Here is a 20,246-nt window from a genome sequence, read left to right as displayed (position 1 = left end):
ATGTTAATAAATACATTCAACTATATGTACTTTATTTTTAATAATTATTTAAGACAAAAATACTTTATGTGACAGTATGATTCTATAATAAAGGATTAGAATGCAAGTATTTACATGTGATGGATTTTATGCCAAGATAATAGATTGGTAACTATGGTCACAGGCTGTCACATATTAACAAGAATATAGATTATTCTCATTTTTAATGTTATTGCTGTTTACTTAATTGAAACATTTCACAAATAGACCTGAAAAACTGGTACATCTTTACAATTTGGACAATTTTTATGGAATATAAGTCATTATTCAATGTAACTATTCTGTATGAAAATTATGAAGTGAAAAAAAATTTCATTTATCCCAAAATATTATTATAGTTTATTTGATTCAAATATTTACAATGATTCAAATATTTTACAAAACAGCTTTGAAATTTTAAGTCAAAAAGTATTCATACAATGCCATTACATGTGTTGATAAAATTAAAAAGTTGTACTACTTATGTGTTTTCATAAAAGGACTAAAACATGTAACATAAACGTTATATTCCACAAAATGTGCTCCCTTGTGTCCCTTTCTGAACATGTGCTCATTAATTTCTCTTTAGAAACGAGTACTGATGAAAATATCTCCCTATAGAAATGATATATCTTATTCGATTAAGTAAAAATACTTATAGAACCATTTCTTTTTATTTTTCCATTTCAATAGTTAAAAATTCAAATAAATTTCATACTCAGACTGGGGATATAGCTCAGTTGGTAGAGCGTCTTGCCTTGCAAGCACAAGGCCCCTGGGTTCAATCCCCAGCACCGGAAAAAAAAAAAAAAAAATTCATACTCAACCAAATTAACTAAATTATCCTCCTTTCCATCTGGAGGTGTATTTTCAGAACCAAAATAAGTTTTAGTGTATGTCTCTTTAGTATATGTATGTGTTATAAGGCTTATATCCATTGACAAAAGATGGCATGAATTTTTTTCTTTTTTGTAGAAGGGATGGAACCCAGGGGCACTTCACCACCAAGCTACATCCCCAGCCTTTGTTTATATTTTATTAGAGACAGGGTCTTGCTGAGTTCTCAGGGCCCTGCCAAGTTTCTGAGGCTGGGTTCAAACTCTCAATCCTCCTACCTCAGTCTCCCAAATCACTAGGATTGTAGGAATATGTATATAATTATACACAGAGGTGTCCAGCTAGATGGTATAGATTTAAATATTTTAAATATTGAGACTTTAAACACTAAATTGTTACTAATTCTCTACAAAATATAAAGTTTAAAAAACTAACACTGATAACTATAGTCCACTAATAAAAGCATTTAAAAAATACTACTACTGAAATGAAATTCTCTAAATAATTTATAAATGGATGATTTCCTTAAGCTTAATTGCATTGTATAGAATTAGTAAAGTTTTCCAGAATAAAAGTGGTGCATAGATTTGGAGAATGAGAAGGAGTTACCAAAGATAAATAATTAAAAACAACCAAAATAGAAAGTGATGAAAAAAATTGAAGCAGATGGACAAATTTAAAGGAGTGGAGTTGATTTAAGAAATTCAGAGAATATTGAGTTCTTAAGATTGAAATTTCAAAAGGAACATGAGAATATTATGGAAAAATATTAAAGAAAAAAAGGAAAACTAGATCTTGGTAGGCCATGAAACCAAAGTAATAGTCTTGTAAATATATATAAACATAAAATATAAATAATATATGTGTGTATATGTACATATAAGCATAATATACATATATACACATATATAGTCATTGAGACATATTTCAAAAAGAAAGTACAATTACCAAATCTAAATATATGCAAAGATAAATTTAAGTATTTTGTAGTGAATGTCAAATAGTTAAATGTGGATGCAGATTGATTATTACCCATTCTTTCAGAGAAAGGATGTGTCTCCTTCCAAGATTTGCAGACCTGATGGATAAAGAAAATGTTTTGTGTAGTCTGAAACTGCTACATACTCCTGTGATGGGAGAAGGGAGTTCCATCTATATAAAGGTGATATAACTGTTAAGCTAGTAAGTGGAATTTACTTCCTTGAAAACATAGATCACAAAACATATTTTTAAATAACTTGAAAAATAGAAGGCATCAATACTATAGCAAAGATAGTCAATCACATAGCCACTGTGCTGCCCCAAGGAAGATTTAATTTGTAGAGAGTCTGTGTACTCTCCATCAAACACTCCTACTGAAAATTCTGCAGCTCACCAAGGAAACACATCGAGTGCCCTACAGCACAATCCAAAGGTCCCAGTATATACCTGGAGCTCAGTCTAGTAGTTAACAGGCAGTAGAAACCAAAGTTATTACTGAAAGCACAATAAATGTTATCACTAACATATAAACACCTGAAGAAAATTTGTTTCCAATACCTTGATATCTACAGTAATATTTTAATATGATCTCAGTACTCGATTTTTAACAACTTTCATTAAAACTGTCTTATATTAGACCTGTAGCTTTAATTCTGGAATATCTTTTATAATAGTAGTTTTAGTATCACGTGAGAGAGGATTATGTGTTTTCAGAAAGAATCACACAATTTTACAAGTGAACCTCCACCCACAAATGTAGAATTTAATGAAAGGAAGACAACTTTGTGGGTAAAATCAGTTTCAATGTATCACGTAACTGTGCTCCTCCCAGTGCTTCCATTGAGACGTTATCGCTTCCGAGATTACCAATATCAAGAAAATCTCACGTTCTTCTTATGTCACAAGACCATGGACTCCTAAACTACATTCATAAATATCAAGATGTTTTGTTTTCATACATGTACATAGGGTAACGATGTCTGTCTCATTTCACCATCTTTCATACCCCTGCCCACGCCTCCCTCTCATTTCCCTCTAAGTGATCTAAAGTTCTCTAAGCCTCCACCCTCCCCACCCCCATTATGTATCATCATCCACTTATCAGGGAAAACATTCGGCCTTTGTTTTTTGGGGATTGGTTTATTTCACTTAGCATGATATTCTTCAATTCCATCCATTTTTCTACAAATAGCATAATGTTTTTCTTCTTTATGGTTGAATAATGAGTCTACATAATGCACAACCATAGAAACATTCGTGTACAATGAATCAAAGTGCAATCTGTAAAAATTTTAAAAAATTAAAAAATAAAAACAGATTATGTTTAAAAAATGTTCTGTTTTTAAAACAACCTCTAAAGAAGTGAAATAATAACTCCATTGGGACAAGAATGCAGATGTCACCCCTGGACAATATACCTTCATCCTGGTTTCCTATGAACTAAAGTTCGTACTTGAAATACATAGAAATTTAAAAACTGAGTTTATTCTAAAGATGGTGACAACAATAGAGCTTATAGTTCAGCTCTTAACTCTTAGTTTATAGATATATATATACAATTACAAATTGTTACTTTTCATTACTTTATACAAAGGAGCAATAATCATTTTGTTTCTATTAGTACTTATGATTTTTAGTTATGCCACTTTATATTAATGTCCATTTTTGAACATAATCACATAATTATGAGGTCTTATACATTCACATTTTCTAAATTATTGAAATTATTTTTGAGACTAAAACTTCCACTAATTTTCAACTTTGACTCACTATAATTAATACTACCGTAATTATAAATTAAAGCATTATGTTTCCTCCCAAAATTTAAATGATTCAAAACCTTAATTAAAATTTTTCAAAATTCTGGGTTACTTTACACTTTTTCATCTATTTTGTTTCCAATATGCAAATTGTGATTTCTAGTGTATAGGAACAATGGTTATTTATATATGTGGATATACCGTCCAGAAACATTTCTGATTTCCTTATTCTTTTGACATAGGCAAGATTTTTCATTCAAGAGTTGTATTAGAACAAAAGGAGGAAGCAATTCCAATTATGAGAGAGATTGTCTATAGAATATATTATTGAAAACAGTTATAATAACTCCCTTTTGTGCATATGTGTCAAAATAAGTTTCTCGTGTCTGACCTTTCCTCATTCCTTACGAAAGTAGTAGCATTCAACAATGGCAATACATATTTGTTCAAAGCCATTTCTCAATTCTATTTTTTTCTCTTCTATTTTCTCTCTTAAAAAAATTAAAAACAAATTAATCATCATGTGTATACTATAAAATTACCTATTCCTGAAATAGTGAAGAATTCCTATTAAAATAAAAAATAAAAAGTAAAATGCAAAAATAAAAAGTAAAATGATGAGACTAGAAATCTTACCTTGTTAAAAGTAAGCTGTAATATTTGATTAGATGTGAAAGTTCTCATCAGTTAATTAGTCAGAAGAGTTCTAATGACTCCACTGAAAGATGAATAACTTTCAAAGTTTAAGGAGCTCTGAAAGTTTGTTTGTTTTTAAACTTATCTTGGGTTTACAAATTATATTTAAAAACATGGTTGTGATATAGAGAAGACTTGTGATGGCAAGTTAGCATTCATGTTAAAGAATTAAAGAAAAAAAATGTTAGACAAACCTACATTCTCAAATTAAGATTCTACTTTCTCCATTTTAGTGATTTTTAGTTCAGTATCTTTGCAAAAATACATAATAAAATATAAAATAATGTTAATGATACTATGGTGCTTAATAGCCATTGGAGAAATGATCCCAAGGGTTTATTGCCAAGTTAATTATATACACTTTATTGATTATTGGAATACTATTGAACATTAAAAAGTATCAATTTGCATTATAAGTTTATACTTTGATGATTCTCAGAGTTAAGTATACAATATTTTAAACTCAAGAGGCAGAATAATTACACACACATTTGGATGATCATTTATAGGATAAGTAATTCATATGAAAATATAAAGACATTCAAGAAAAATGAAAAACAATATCCTATCAATTTCCTTTGGGAAGCTAGGATGATAATATAATGGGAAGTGGTGCATAATTGTTGGGGTCTTAAGCCCCCTTGCTCTTCTCGACCAGCGACAAGGGAAGGGGACACTCCCCAACAAGGTCAGACGGGGATAGGTAGGGCCGACTGACCGCCAGCTCCTAGCCCTCCCTGCGGAGGACAATTAGACTTGTCAGGGAGACCCGTCACAGCAGGAACTCGTTTATTGAGGGAGTCACACAGCTTTTATGTAGGCTGGGGACTAGGCAGGAACCAATCACCTTAAAGGTCAGCAAGGCAGGGGGGTTCACACAGGCGAGAGTCCCATTGGACTATATGGGAAGCACGAGCTGATCACATTCGCAGAACTGTGTTAACCAATCCCTGATGGTGGTCCAATTCATTGTCATTAACTATTGAAATCACCTTTGAGGCCTTGATCTTGCTCACTCGCCAGCCAGTAAGGAGTCAGCCTGAGTTAGTTAACGTGTCATTAGTCCCAACACATAATGTTGCTAATATTTTTTCTTTCATTTGTTATTGGATTTAATTGTCATTGCTATATTATACTTAATATTTTGCATAGATCATAAGTTTTTAAATTGTTTTTAGATGAATGCTATTTTTATTATAATGCTTCTTATAATATGGGTTGGTTTAATTGAAATATATTTCTGAATTTTTTTAAATCAGAAAATGAATTATAGAAAATTAGAATATGAAAAACAAAAAAATTCAAGAGGAAAAAGAAAGGGAGATCAAAGAGAGAGAGGGAGCAAAAGATAGAAAAAGAGAGCGAACATAAGGGATTAAACAATAGACTCCTTCTCATTAGTGACAGAAAAAGACAATTTACTACTTGAAAGGATTTCCTTAAGGGAAGTCTTGCATGAAACAAACATGTTTAATTGGAATTGCCAGAATCAATGCAAGGAGATGTAACAGTTGCAATCTTGACAGAACCAAAATCGCAGAGCTAAAGTTAAATTCTTTAGCTGTAAAATAGTGAAATGGTACAGTAGTAAGCCATTATGCAAAAACTGTGTTATTCTGGAGCAATGGAATGGGAAATTGGTGCCAAGGAAAAACTTAAAGGATCATTGCATACAACCTCTTCTGGCTTTGAACACTCCATTATAGTACTCCTGAAAAAAAAAAAAAAATCTAAATAAACATATGTAGTTTAAACATTATATAAGCAAATTTAGAATGGAAAAAAAAAAAAACTCCAAACGTATGCATGAATACCTAAGATGATAATACAGAAGATCAAATAATATTGCCACTTTTGAATACCTTTGGAAAGAAATGCATTAAAATGAATGTTGTCATGCTGTTAAAATTTTAACTATGCTTCTGGCATGATGCAAGAGGATTGGGGTTTATTTAGCTTTAGAATATTCCAGAATTAAGAGGTCTAGATTAAGGTATGATAAAGCATTGCCCTTTGGACAATCTTCTCTTCTTCCTTGTAGAAAACCCCAAGAAGAAGTTGGATGCAAGGCACCTTTAAAATGTATGACATGGACAATGGAAATAGGAAAAATGGGGAATAGTTTTACTTCAGTTGTTCAGGTCACACTAGATATTATTTTAACGAGGAGGTAACTTTAGAATCAATTGTTTATAGACTGGCTTGTTTATATGTACTTGGGTGTGTGTGTTTTTAAAAGTTGGATTTTAATTATGAAAGTAATCTTGGAATTTAACTAAGTGAATTGGTTGATGTCATGCAAGGACACATAGAAATTAAAAAAAAAAAAAAAAAAAGTCTAAATTCTCCTTGATGGGAACAGGGAAAGAGACTAACCTTTTCTTAGAACACTTACTTGAGAAAACTTGAAATTCTAAGTTTCTTTGAAATGCTTTTAAAACTACTTGAAAGCTAAATAAGCCTCTTGCTGGCTTTAATGCTCAGAGATGTCTTTCTCAAGCACCTGAAAACCACCTCTTTAAATGTAAGCATCAAGGAAGATGACACCCCTACCCTGTTTGCCTACGGGAAGGTAAGAGCATACCTCTGGCAGAGCCTGGTTCCAAGATGCAAAATTCTCTCTTGTCATAAAGCTATCCAAAGTTTAGTTTTCTTCTGGATTAATCCAAACAGTTATTTTAGATGGTCACCTTAATGATCTAGTGAATTTAGGATGGTCTATGTGTGAAAAATTGTGCCTTACATTCCTACTGCAGAATTTGTTATTGTTTATTGTGAGAACATGTATGTAGTGAGTTGTATTTAATTGGCTTTGTGAAATGGTAAGATTTCTTCCTGTTTTTACACTCTTATAATGGATGACCAGTGAGCACATTACCTTGTTGTTTAATGGTTATTCACTAATAAAATTGTTTTCCTTCTCTTCTAACCTTGTGGAAAGCTTTCCTGGCTTTGGAGGAAATTTTGTCTTGTTAATTATAGTTCCCTACCAGTCTCTACTGTAGAGTATATGCTCTACAATTAGTGTTAAGAAGACTCCAGTAATCAAATTTTTAATTCTCACACACTGTAAACATTATGAATTAAACAAAATTTAATCATGACTAATTTACTTTTCAAACCACAGGGCATAGATGTAGGAAACTTAATAAAAAGCCATCTGTCTTTTTCTTAAAAGCATCCTGTAAAAACCTCAAGTCCATAAAAAATTACAGATATGTTCCAAAACTAAATCATTAAACCTTTTAAAGATCATTAATTATATTTATTAATCAGAAGTTATCAATGCCTCCTTTCACAATACCCATGGCAGGAGAGTGACTAGGGACTAAAGCTGTATCACATGTGTCCTTACGGTTTATTTGGAACACCCATAAACCATACAGAAGCTCTTTAGTGCTAGCATCATTGTAGACTGATACGTATGTAACCATAAATGTGTTTATCCATCTGGGTCCAAGTCACATAAAAGAAGGTATTATTCCTAGTTGTTGTCTGTAGTAACTTTGAGAGAAAGAGAGTGGATCAGCAAGCAGAATTTTCCATTATGTGATGAAAAGGGCCCATGACCGATCTTTAGTGTCAGCTTCCTCCAGAGAATGACTCCACAAAAAGTGATTAAAAAAATGTGTGAAGGCCATATGTCGGGTTTATCAAATTCCCATTTGAATGTATTTTGACTACTTACATTAAGAATATTCTGCCAAATTCCAATGGGGTATTAAATATTGAATGATAAATGGAAAGCTCTGAACTTAATGTCGTTCCCCTTGTTCAGCCCTCCTCAAAATATTTTTAAATGATTTAGTCCATTTCTAATTATTGCAATACTTAGAAAATAAAAATAGCACAATTACAGATACATAGTACAAAAATGAATTTCATGTTTTTTCATGTAAGTTAAATGTTCTCTCATCATGTTAAAATAGTAAACATAAAGGATATAAATGTGATAAAGAATAATTTTTAATTTCATAAATATTTTAAATTATATAATTAGGTTCAGGAAATGGTAGTTTTATTAATCTGAAACAACAGTCTGCTTCCTAACAGATTTTCTGCAGTGTAATCATGTGACTAAAGCATCTTCACTACATATCCTGACACTCCTGCAGTAACATCTAAAGTATGCTATTAATTCAAATCACCTGTACTCCTTTAGTCTATGATATCAATCTAATATTATATGTGAAAACAAAGATTTCATTATTTTATTCTACCCTATGACACAGCAAGTTCTCTAAAAATATGAACATTACTGCATTATATATCTATAAGCATAAGTGTTCACTGAACTTCATTAAAGAAAATCAGAATAAATGGATCTACATTTAAATAATGAAAACTAGTTATTATAAATAAATGAAAAATATTGCATATAAAATAGTAAAGCAAGATGAAAAACAAAGAAACAAATCAGCAATGGGAGGAACTATCCTAAAGGAATTGTCAAATAAAGGAAGAAACAAGTCATGTCAAAATAAATAAATAAACAAATAAAATGAACCAAGTGACCGGGAATACTAATCATATCTCAATAATAACCCTGAATATTAATGGCCTGAACTCATCAATCAAAAGACATAGACTGGCAGATTGGATCAAAAAGAAAGATCCAACAATATGTTGCCTGCAAGAGACTCACCTCGTAGAAAGAGATACCCATAGACTAAAGGTGAAAGGATGGGGAAAAACATACCATGCACATGGACTCAGCAAAAAAGCTGGGGTATCCATCCTCATTTCAGATAATGTGGACTTCAAGTCAAAACTAGTCAGAAGGGATAAAGAAGGACATTACATACTGCTTAAGGGAACCATAAATCAGCAAGACATAACAATCATAAACATCTATGCCCCAAACAGTGGCTCATCCATGTATGTCAAACAAATCCTTCTCAATTTCAGAAACCAAATAGACCATAACACAATAATACTAGGTGATTTTAACACTCCTCTCTCACCACTGGACAGATCTTCCAAACAAAAACTGAACAAAGAAACCATAGATCTCAATAACACAATCAATAATTTAGACTTAACCGACATTTATAGAATATACCATCCAACCAAGAGCAAATACACTTTCTTCTCAGCAGCACATGGATCCTTCTCTAAAATAGACCATATATTATGCCACAAAGCTAATGTAAGCAAATACAAGAAGATAGAGACACTACCTTGTATTCTATCAGATCATAATGGATTGAAGTTAGAAATAAATGAAAGAGTAAAAAACAGAAGCTACTCCAACACCTGGAGATTAAACAATATGCTATTACATGATGAATGGATAACAGAAGATATTAGGAAGGAAATTAAAAAATTCTTAGAGGTAAATGAGAACAAAGAAACATCATATCAAAATCTTTGGGACACTATGAAAGCAGTACTTAGAGGTAAATTTATTTCATGGAGCGCATTCAATAAACGAAGTAAAAATCAACAAATAAACAACCTAACACTTCAGCTCAAAGCCCTAGAAAAAGAAGAACAGACCAACACCAAAAGTAGTAGAAGACAGGAAATAGTTAAACTCAGAGCTGAAATCAACGAAATTGAAACAAAAGAAACTATACAAAAAATTGACAAAATAAATAGTTGGTTCTTTGAAAAAATAAACAAAATTGATTTAAAACCACTCTAACAAAGAGAAGACGAGAGAAAACCCAAATCACTAAAATTCGGAATGAACAAGGAAATATCACAACAGACACGATTGAAATACAAAACATAATTAGAAGCTAACAAAATAGAAAATTTCGAAGACATCAACAGGTTTCTAGAGACATATGTATTGCCTAAATTGAACGAGGAGGACATACACAATTTAAATAGAACAATTTCAAGTAATGAAGTAGAAGAGGTCATCAAAAGCCTACCAACAAAGAAAAGTCCAGGACCAGATGGGTTCTCAGCTGAGTTCTACAAAACCTTTAAAGAAGAGCTCATTCCAATACTTCTCAAAGTATTCCATGAAATAGAAGAGGAGGGTACCCTCCCAAACTCATTCTATGAAACCAATATTACCCTGATACCCAAGCCAGACAGAGACTCATCAAGGAAAGAAAATTTCAGACCGATATCATTAATGAACATTGACGCAAAAATTCTCAATAAAATTTTAGCAAATCCCATACAAAAATATATTAAAAAGATAGTGCACCACGATCAAGTGGGTTTTATCCCAGGGATGCAAGGTTGGTTCAACATCCGGAAATCAATAAATGTAATTCACTATATCAATAGACTTAAAGTCAAGAATCACATGATTATTTCAATAGATGCAGAAAGAGCATTTGATAAAATACAACACCCCTTCATGCTCAAAACACTAGAAAAAATAGGGGTAGTGGGAACATTCCTTAACATTGTAAAGGCCATCTATGCTAAGCCCATGGCTAATATCATTCTAAACGGTGAAAAACTGAAAGCATTCCCCCTAAAAACTGGAACAAGACAGTGATGCCCTCTTTCACCACTCCTATTCAATATCGTTCTTGAGACTCTAGCCAGAGCAATTAGACAGACCAAGGAAATTAAAGGAATACGAATAGGAAAAGAAGAACTCAAACTATCCCTATTTGCGGATGATATGATTATATACTTAGAGGAACCAGGAAATTCCACCAGAAAACTGTTAGAACTCATAAGTGAATTCAGTAAAGTGGCAGGTTACAAGATCAATGCTCATAAATCCAATGCATTTTTATACATAAGTGTGAATCCTCAGAAAGAGAAATTATGAAAACTACCCCATTCACCATAGCATCGAAAATAAAATACTTGGGAATCAATCTCACAAAAGAGGTGAAAGACCTCTACAATGAGAACTACAGAACACTAAAGAAAGATATTAAAGAAAACCTTAGAAGATGGAAAGATCTCCCATGTTCTTGGATAGGCCGAATTAATATTGTCAAAATGGCCATACTACCAAAAGTGCTATACAGATTCAATGCAATCCCAATTAAAATCCCAATGACTTACCTTACAGAAATAGAACAAGCAATCATGAAATTCATCTGGAAGAATAAGAAACCCAGAATAGCTAAAGCAATCCTTCGCAGGAAAAATGAAGCAGGGGGTATCGCAATACCCGAACTTCAACTTTATTAGAAAGCAATAGTAACAAAGACGGCATGGTACTGGTACCAAAATAGACAGGTAGATCAATGGTACAGAATAGAGGACACGGACACAAACCCAAATAAATACAACTTTCTAATACTAGACAAAGGCGCCAAAAATATGCAATGGAGAAAAGATAGCCTCTTCAACAAATGGTGCTGGGAGAATTGGAAATCCATATGCAACAGAATGAAACTAAACCCATATCTCTCACCCTGCACAAAACTCAACTGAAAATGGATTAAGGACCTTGGAATCAGACCAGAGACTCTGCAGATTATAGAAGAAAAAGTAGGTCCCGATCTTCAACATGTCGGCCTAGGACCAGATTTCCTCAACAGGACTCCCATAGCGCAAGAAATAAAAGCAAGAATCAATAACTGGGATAGATTCAAACTAAAAAGCTTTCTCTCAGCAAAGGAAACTATCAGTAATGTGAAGAAAGAGCCTACAGAGTGGGAGAATATCTTTGCCAATCATACTTCAGATAGAGCACTAATCTCCAGAATCTATAAAGAACTCAAAAAACTCTACACCAACAATACAAATAATCCAGTCGACAAATGGGCTAAGGAAATGAACAAACACTTCACAGAAGAAGATGTACAAGCAATCCACAAACATATGAAAAAATGTTCAACATCTCTAGTAATAAGAGAAATGCAAATCAAAACCACCCTAAGATTCCATCTCACCCCAATTAGAATGGCGATTATCAAAAATACAAGCAACAGGTGTTGGCGAGGATGTGGGGAGAAAGGTACACTCATACATTGCTGGTGGGGCTGCAAATTAGTGCAGCCACTCTGGAAAGCAGTGTGGAGATTCCTTAGAAAACTTGGAATGGAACCACCATTTGACCCAGCTATCCCACTCCTTGGTCTATACCCAAAGGACCTAAAATCAGCATACTACAGAGATACAGCCACATCAATGTTCATAGCTGCTCAATTCACAATAGCCAGATTGTGGAACCAACCTAGATGTCCTTCAATTGATACGTGGATAAAGAAACTGTGGTATATATATACAATGGAATATTACTCTGCCATAAAGAACGATAAAATTATGGCATTTACAGGCAAATGGATGAAATTGGAGACCATCATGCTAAGTGAGATAAGCCAATCTCAAAAAATTAAAGGACAAATGATCTCGCTGATAAGTGGATGATGACACATAAGGGGGAGGTTGGGGGGAGTTAGTGTTAGGGTTATGGTTAGGGTTAGAGTTAGGGAGGGGGACAAGAATGGAGGAAGAAAGGACTGTTTAGAGGGAAAAGAAGGGTGGGGGGGAAGGGAAAAAATAATAGAATGAATCAAACAACATTATCATATGTAAATTTATGATTATACAAATGGTATGCCTTTAACCCACGTACAAACAGAGAAACAACATGTATCCCATTTGTTTACAATAAATAAAAAAAGAAAAAAAAAAGAAAATAGTAAAGCAATGAATTTATTTTCATTTAAAATCCCATCATTATTATTGGTAATACTAAAATATAGCACAAAATAATCTAATATCATATTTCACTCTAAAAATAAATTATTTTATTTATTAATAAAAATAATTAATATATAATTAAATATTAATTATTTTATTTATTAATAAAAATAAATTATTTTAGATTATAAAATACCAAATATTTAAATATTTGTGATTCCTAAAACTTCAAACTTGTTAAAAGATTGTTAGAACTTAATAAAAGGCACAGTAGCACTCATTGTAGAATAATCAATTTCACGATTACTTTTATATTACATATACACCCCCTATTTTATTTGTCTGAGTTTTTCTGTGTCTATTTATATTTATATTCATATTTGTATTTATATTTATTCATGTATTTATGAGTGAATTTAGACATATTTTCTGTGTTTGTATACTCTTCTAGAAACCAGAAGTGAAATTCTCTCCAAAAAGTCAACTCTGAAAGATTAATATTTAGAACAAGAGTTATACAAGGTTTTCTTAGGTGTTATAAGACTTACTGTCCTCCAGTTTCCTATACTTTTTCTGCATCTCACATTTTCTTTTAAAAATGGTGTGTACTAGGTAATTCTGTAAATATCAAAATGTCAGTCCCAGTCATGGAATCTTCTATTTGCCAAATATGATAAGTAAATTTTCATTCATTTAATTAACAAACACTTAATGAGTGCTTACTCTGGTAGGCATTCTTCTGAATGTGGATAATATATTGGTAAATACAAGATAAAAACCTGCCATTCAGTAAGAGTATACCAAAAAACCACAGGAATAACAATAAGCAACAGGCAGAATATGTTGGAAGATGAAAAGGGTTATAGGAAAAAAAAACAAGGAGAGCAGTAAATATCAGTGGTCATGGAGAAGAGAGTAGCTGAAATTTTAACTAAGATGATCAGGTGAAGTCATGCGTGGTGGCACTCCCCAGTAAGCCCTACTAATTGGAAGGCTGAGGTAAATGGAGTGCAAGTTCAAGGCCAGCCCCAGCAACTTCACATGATCCATTTTCAAAATAAAAACCAAGAGGGCTGGATATGTAGCTCTTTGGTAGAACTCACTTGGGTTCAATTCCCAGGCCTAAAAAGTAAAAATAAAAATAAAAACAAGATCAGGTGTGTTATTACTGACAGAGCATTTAAGGAAAACCTTGAATTATGTAGAGCATTAGCCACACGGATTTTTAAAGGAAGAGCACATCCTTCAGAAAGACAATGTCCTAATTAAATGAATTATTCTTCCTGTTATATGGAGAACAGATTGTAAAACAAAAAATCAAAAATAGGAGTGCAAACCTATAGCTGACTCTACATATGCGAGGAGCTATATCTCTGAGAGACATGACTCTGCTTGCCCTCAGAGGAATTAAATTGAACCTAATAATCCTTGAGTGCAGGGAAAAAATAATAAAGTAAATATACATAGAACGAAGGGCTCTAGACAATCAGAGACTGAGTCCCATTAAAGAAATGTTTGGATATTTTTTTACATCATTTTTTAAAAATGGTTTTAGGGTCACTGAAAAGTGGACTGTTAGGTATAGAGATATGTTGTACAACTTTTGATGTGAACATCTTCAAATCTTTGGGTAAATACCAAGTGGTATGATTGATAGATGAAATATGAAGCATATGTTCAGTTTTATGAGAAGATACCGAATTGTACCATTTTGTATTGCCTCCAGCAACAAACAAGAGTTCTTATTGTCCCACATCGACATCAGCATTTGGTATGGTCATTGTTTTGTATTTTGACCATTTTAATACGTGTATAGGGGTATCCTGTTATGTTAATTGGAATTTTCTGATGATATATGATATATACCACCTTTCCAGATGTATTTTCCTCATATATATCTTCTCTAATGAAGCTTCTGTTAAGATATTTAGCCCACTTTTTAAAAATTGGGTTGTGTGTTTTCTTATTGTTGAGTGATTTATTTATATTTTGGACAATGACATTTTATTGAATGTGTCTTTTGCAGTTAATTTTTCCCTTTCATAGTTCATGTTCTTATTCTCGTGACATTTTCTTTAGTAGAACAGAAGTTCTAATTTTAGTAAAGTTCAGTTTACAATTAATTTCTGTCATGGATTCTTTTGAGTTGTATCCAAATAGTCATCAAAATGTACAAAGTCATCTAGGTTTTTATTTCTGTTGTTTTCTTGGAGTTTTAAGTTTTTAACTGTGTATTTAAATCTATGATCCATTCCAAGTTAATTATTGTGAGAGGAAAGTGGTTTTTTTTTTTTTTTTTTTTTTTTTTTTATCCTGTTCTCAAGTGAGTAAAACCTGGGGTAAGCTGAATTCAACAGAAACAGAACAGAATTTAAAACAGACCAGAATAGCTCAATTCTCCTCCATCCTCAACATACACATCAGACTGACAGAGAAGGACATAGCATTTCAAGGGTATTAATAACTACCTCAGTCACTATAGTTCCTTTTTCATTTCACTTCATTTAATTGATTCATAAAACATAAATTGCATGCATGTTTTGATACATAGAAACTTTGATTTATGTTGAAATCAGGTTAAACATATCCCTATCCTCATTTATCACTTTTTTATAATGAAGTCTTTCAATATTCTTTCTTCAATATATTTTAAATATACAGTTTATTGTTGTTATCTATAGTCATCTACTGTGCAATAATACTCCAGAACTCCTTACTCTTAACTGTACCTTAATATACTTTGATCAACTATTCCCCATCCACCTTCCCTGCTGTTCTCCCCAACCTATTTTATTTGTTCATTCATCTGTGGATGGATACTTAAGTTGTTTCCTTTTCCTGGCTACTATAAAATGTGCTACAGTCAGAGTGCAGATTTCTTTTTGACATACTAATTTCATTTCCTTTGTATATATACCCAATACTAGGCTTGCTGGATCATACTGTAGTCCTATTTTTACTTTCTGAAAAAAAAAAATACATACTGTTTTCCATAATGGCTGTACTACTTTATATTTTCACCAACAGTGTGCAAGGGTTCCCTTTTCTTCACATCTTCACCTGTCATCTTTATGCTTTTTGATAATAGACATTCTTCATAGGGAGAGGGGTGAAATCTCATTGTGATTTTGATTTGCAAATCCCTGATAATTAGTGTTGGTGAGGGTTTTTTTTTTTTGTTTTTTTTTTTTGTTTTTTTTTTAAGTTCCTCTTGCCCACTTTTAAGTACTCTTTTGAGAAATGTTCATTTTGGTCTATTGCTCATTTCTTAATTGGATTTTTGTGTGTTAACACTTTACTATGGTTTATGATTCCTTATGTATTCTGAATATCAACTCTTTGTCAGTTAGTTTGAAAATATTTTCTCCTATTGTCTAGTTTGTCTCTTCCCTATGTTATTTTTCTTTCTGTGCAAAACCTTCTCAGTTCAATGTAATCTCATTTGTCTCTTGCTTTTGATTCCTCTGCTTTTGGGGTCTTGTCTAAAAAGTACTTACCTATGCCAACCTCCTTAAGTGTTTCCCTCATATTATTCTAGAGTCTCATGGTTTTATATTATGCTTGTCTTTAATCCAAAGTGAGTCAATTTTTGTAACTAGTGAGGCTGGCATCTTCCTCATCTTATGTGTGAATATTCCATTTCTCCAGTACCATGTACTAAAAAGACCATCCACTCAATGTGCACTAGACTACGGTTGTATGGGTTTACTTATAGGCTCTCTGTTGTGTTCTGTTAGTGTATACGTCTGTGTTTATGCCACTTGCATGCAGTTTTAATTACCTCGGCTTGTGATATATTTTGAAGTCATTTAATGTAATGTCTCCTGCTTTATTCTATTTGCTCAAGATAGCTTTTTCTAACAGGGATTTTTTTTCTTTTTATGTGGTCCCATGTGATTTTTTTTCTAGTTTTGTGATGAATGTTATTGATATTTTGATAGGGATTACATCAGATCTATAAATTGCTTTAATTAGTATGGATATTTTAACAATACTGTTTCTTTCAACATGGGCAGAATTTTATTTTTTACATTTTATTGTGTCTTCTTTAATTTCTTCTATCATTGTGTTCTAATTTTCGTTGTAGACATTTCTCACCTGTTTAGTTAAATTTATTCTTTGATTTTTAAATTGCTTTTTGTGTGCAAATAGAATTACTTTTTATTTCTGTTTCAGATAATTTGATACTGGCATATAGCCACAGTACTAATTTTTATGTACTGATTTTATATCTTGCAACTCTGCAACTCTGTTGGAATAATTTATTAGTTCTAATAGTTGTTCTTACTTCCTTTCCTTCTGTTATTCTTTTTTCCCCTTGGAGGGGTTGGAGTCTTCTGGGACTTCTGCATATGAGAACATGCTATCTGCAAATAGTCAACATTTGATTTCCTCTTTTACAACATGGAGTCCCTTTATCTCTTCTTCTTTTCTAATTGTTTTGACCAAAATTTCCAGCACTATGTTGAGGAAAAGCACTGAAAGTGAGGTCTATAATTCCTTTGTATACAATGTCCAATAATTATTTAAAAATTATAGGAAAAGGAATAGGCAAGAAAATGTCATCCATCATCAAGAGATTAAGATATTCAAAGGTATTAATATTAGACTAATTGGAAATGAATTTTAAAGAGTGTGACAAATAGATTAAATGTTATCTACTTGAAAATTATCCAAAATGTGAGAACAAATGGGAAATTTTAGAAGGATAAAAACTAAAAATAAGCCTAAAGAAAGTAAAAATTGTGACAAAAAAGACATGTGTTGCATTTATCTGAATAAAGGAAAGAAAACAGCAAATCATTACTAAATTTAAACACATATCAATAGAATTTATATAAACTGACGTAGAAGGGGGTGGGGAGCATTTAAAAAGAAGAAAAGAGTACAGAGTAAGATTTGTGAATGTAGAAGAAATGATAAAATATATATATGCATGTTTGTATCTAATTATATATATATATACATATAAATACACATGCATGAATATTACATATACATTATACATTTATGTAGGTATTCATATATGCATATATCTGTATATATACATATATAACAAATGTACATATTTATATAACCATATGTCTAAATATTCATATATGGATAGATGTATTTATCTTTGTATATCTCTGTATTTATAACATCAGAAAGGAAAGGAGAAAAAGAATAAAGTATAAGGGAGAAAGGATGGTGCACGATAAACATTTAAAGAGATAACCATTTCCAGAATAGTTGAATAATCTACTTTCACACTGGTTCTCTTGAACATAACTATAAATTCTGGATAAAAATATAATCAATTAATAAATCATTAAAATATAATTTCATGCTGTACATATACTAGTACATGCCTGTAATGAGCTACTTGGGGGGCTGCAGTAGGAAGATCACAAGTTCAAGGCTATCTTCACAACCTAGACCCTGTCTCAAAAGAAAGAATAAAAGGATATGGCTCAGTGGGAGAGTCTCCCTGGGTTCAATTCCCAGAAACACAATTAAAAAATTAATAAATAAATGAAATATAACTCAAAAAGTAACTTGATAATTTTTTTCTTTAATGCCATTGAATTTAACATTTGTCTTTTACTCATTATTGAAGAAATATTTTTCACATCTGTATTATGTTTTCAAATATTATCTCTCATTGCCTTATTCATTTTCAGGGCATAATGTCAAAGATAAATCATTTTTTCGATGTCTATTTTCTCAACTACATGTAATGAAATGTATGTCCTTTGCCAATTGTGGCTGTAGCATCATTTTATCATGAGTATTATATCTAAATTAGTATTCATGAATCTCTTCAGGTTCTCAGTTTGGTTCCACTGGTTGCTGTGTATATTTCTGTGCCAACCCCACACCTTCTTAAATGTTCCATTTATGCTACTTTTTATATTTGTATTTGTGTATCAATGACAAAAGTTTACGGTTGATTTTCATATACATACATACACACATACACACAAACAAACTAATGAGACTTGTATTTGGATTGGGTAACGTTGCACCAAAAGATCAATCTGCAGGTGAACTGGCATATTTATAGCAATGGGTACTAACCTTGGTGTGCTAATAAGGAAAAAAATAGATGAAGTTACTAGGTTGGAAGGATAGAAATTTTTGTAAAGGCAGAAATGTTTCATTGAAGACCACAATGGGACTAGCTCCCATTGATGACATGTTCTGGATATGGCCTTTGGAGTGACTAGATAAGGTGAAATTCAGGTAATTTAATTTGAAGTCAGGATTACTACAGAGAGAGAATGAGATGAGAAATTAAGGCAGGTACTGAGTAGAGTATACATAATAATACTGTTTTCACCAGTGAAATGTGCTGGTTTGCAAGCACATGAGTCAAATTCAAAATTATCAAGAAATGGAGAGTATGACTGGAAGATTTATAGTTTATGATTAGAAGAATTGCTAGAAAATTGGTAGAATTGGTCTTAATTAAAAACAATGTTTCAGAGTTGGGAAGTAGCATTTGAATGTAAGTACCTCAAGCATTAGTTATGAGTATGGGCAAAAATCAACAATCCCTTCAAATCCTGATCTCTTGTTCAATAAGGTAAAAAGACAGATTGCTCAGTTAAACACTACCAGAGGTAGAGGGTGTATTTACTATTGAATAAAAGCCAAAATGGAAAGTTTTGCTGGAGAAAAACACTGTGAGATTGGTTCAGAAGATAGAAAGAATTTCTTCATAAGAGTAATAAGAGAGAAGACAACCTTTATTCAAGGACAAGGATACCTGGGAGTTGAGATATCTAGGATGGAGTTGTTATGAACTTTCTGTGAATTTGAAAAGTCTCATCTATTCAAAATCTTTTACTGTGACTGGGTTACATGGAATTCTGAGAAAGCCCTGCCATCAGTGAAAAAAATCAGAAAGCAAATCAGTTTTCTCCCAGGAGTAGGCTCAAATTAAGGGGAAACCTGAGATTTTCTGCAAAAATTAACTTACATGCTCTGCAATATTAAATTTTTTTTTAAATTTTTTGTTCTGTTTACACGTTATTGTAAATGTAGAACTCTAAACATGAATTTGATACTTGTTGAAAAAGTATATTGAGTATGAATGTTAATATAAAAATAAACCTGAGATGATGCTTTATATATAATAAAACAATATATATATATATATATATATATATATATATAGTAACAATATGTTTGGTTTATTGTTTCCTTCATTTCAAGGATTTCCGTTTGGTATTTTTTTGAGAATCTCTCTTTGTTGAAATGATCTTTTGCTTCCTGCAGGTGCTCTTTCAGCTTATTGGTATTATCATTCATTGCCTGCATTTGCTCTCTTGTCTCATCCTTTGCTTCACGAATCATCTTAATCATGTATAAGCCGAAGTCCTTTTCTGT

This window comes from Sciurus vulgaris (genome assembly GCF_902686455.1).
Source record: "Sciurus vulgaris genome assembly, chromosome: 7".
Taxonomy (NCBI): domain Eukaryota; kingdom Metazoa; phylum Chordata; class Mammalia; order Rodentia; family Sciuridae; genus Sciurus; species Sciurus vulgaris.
The sequence above is the reverse complement of the archived record's forward strand: the minus strand, read 5'-3'. Positions refer to the sequence as shown.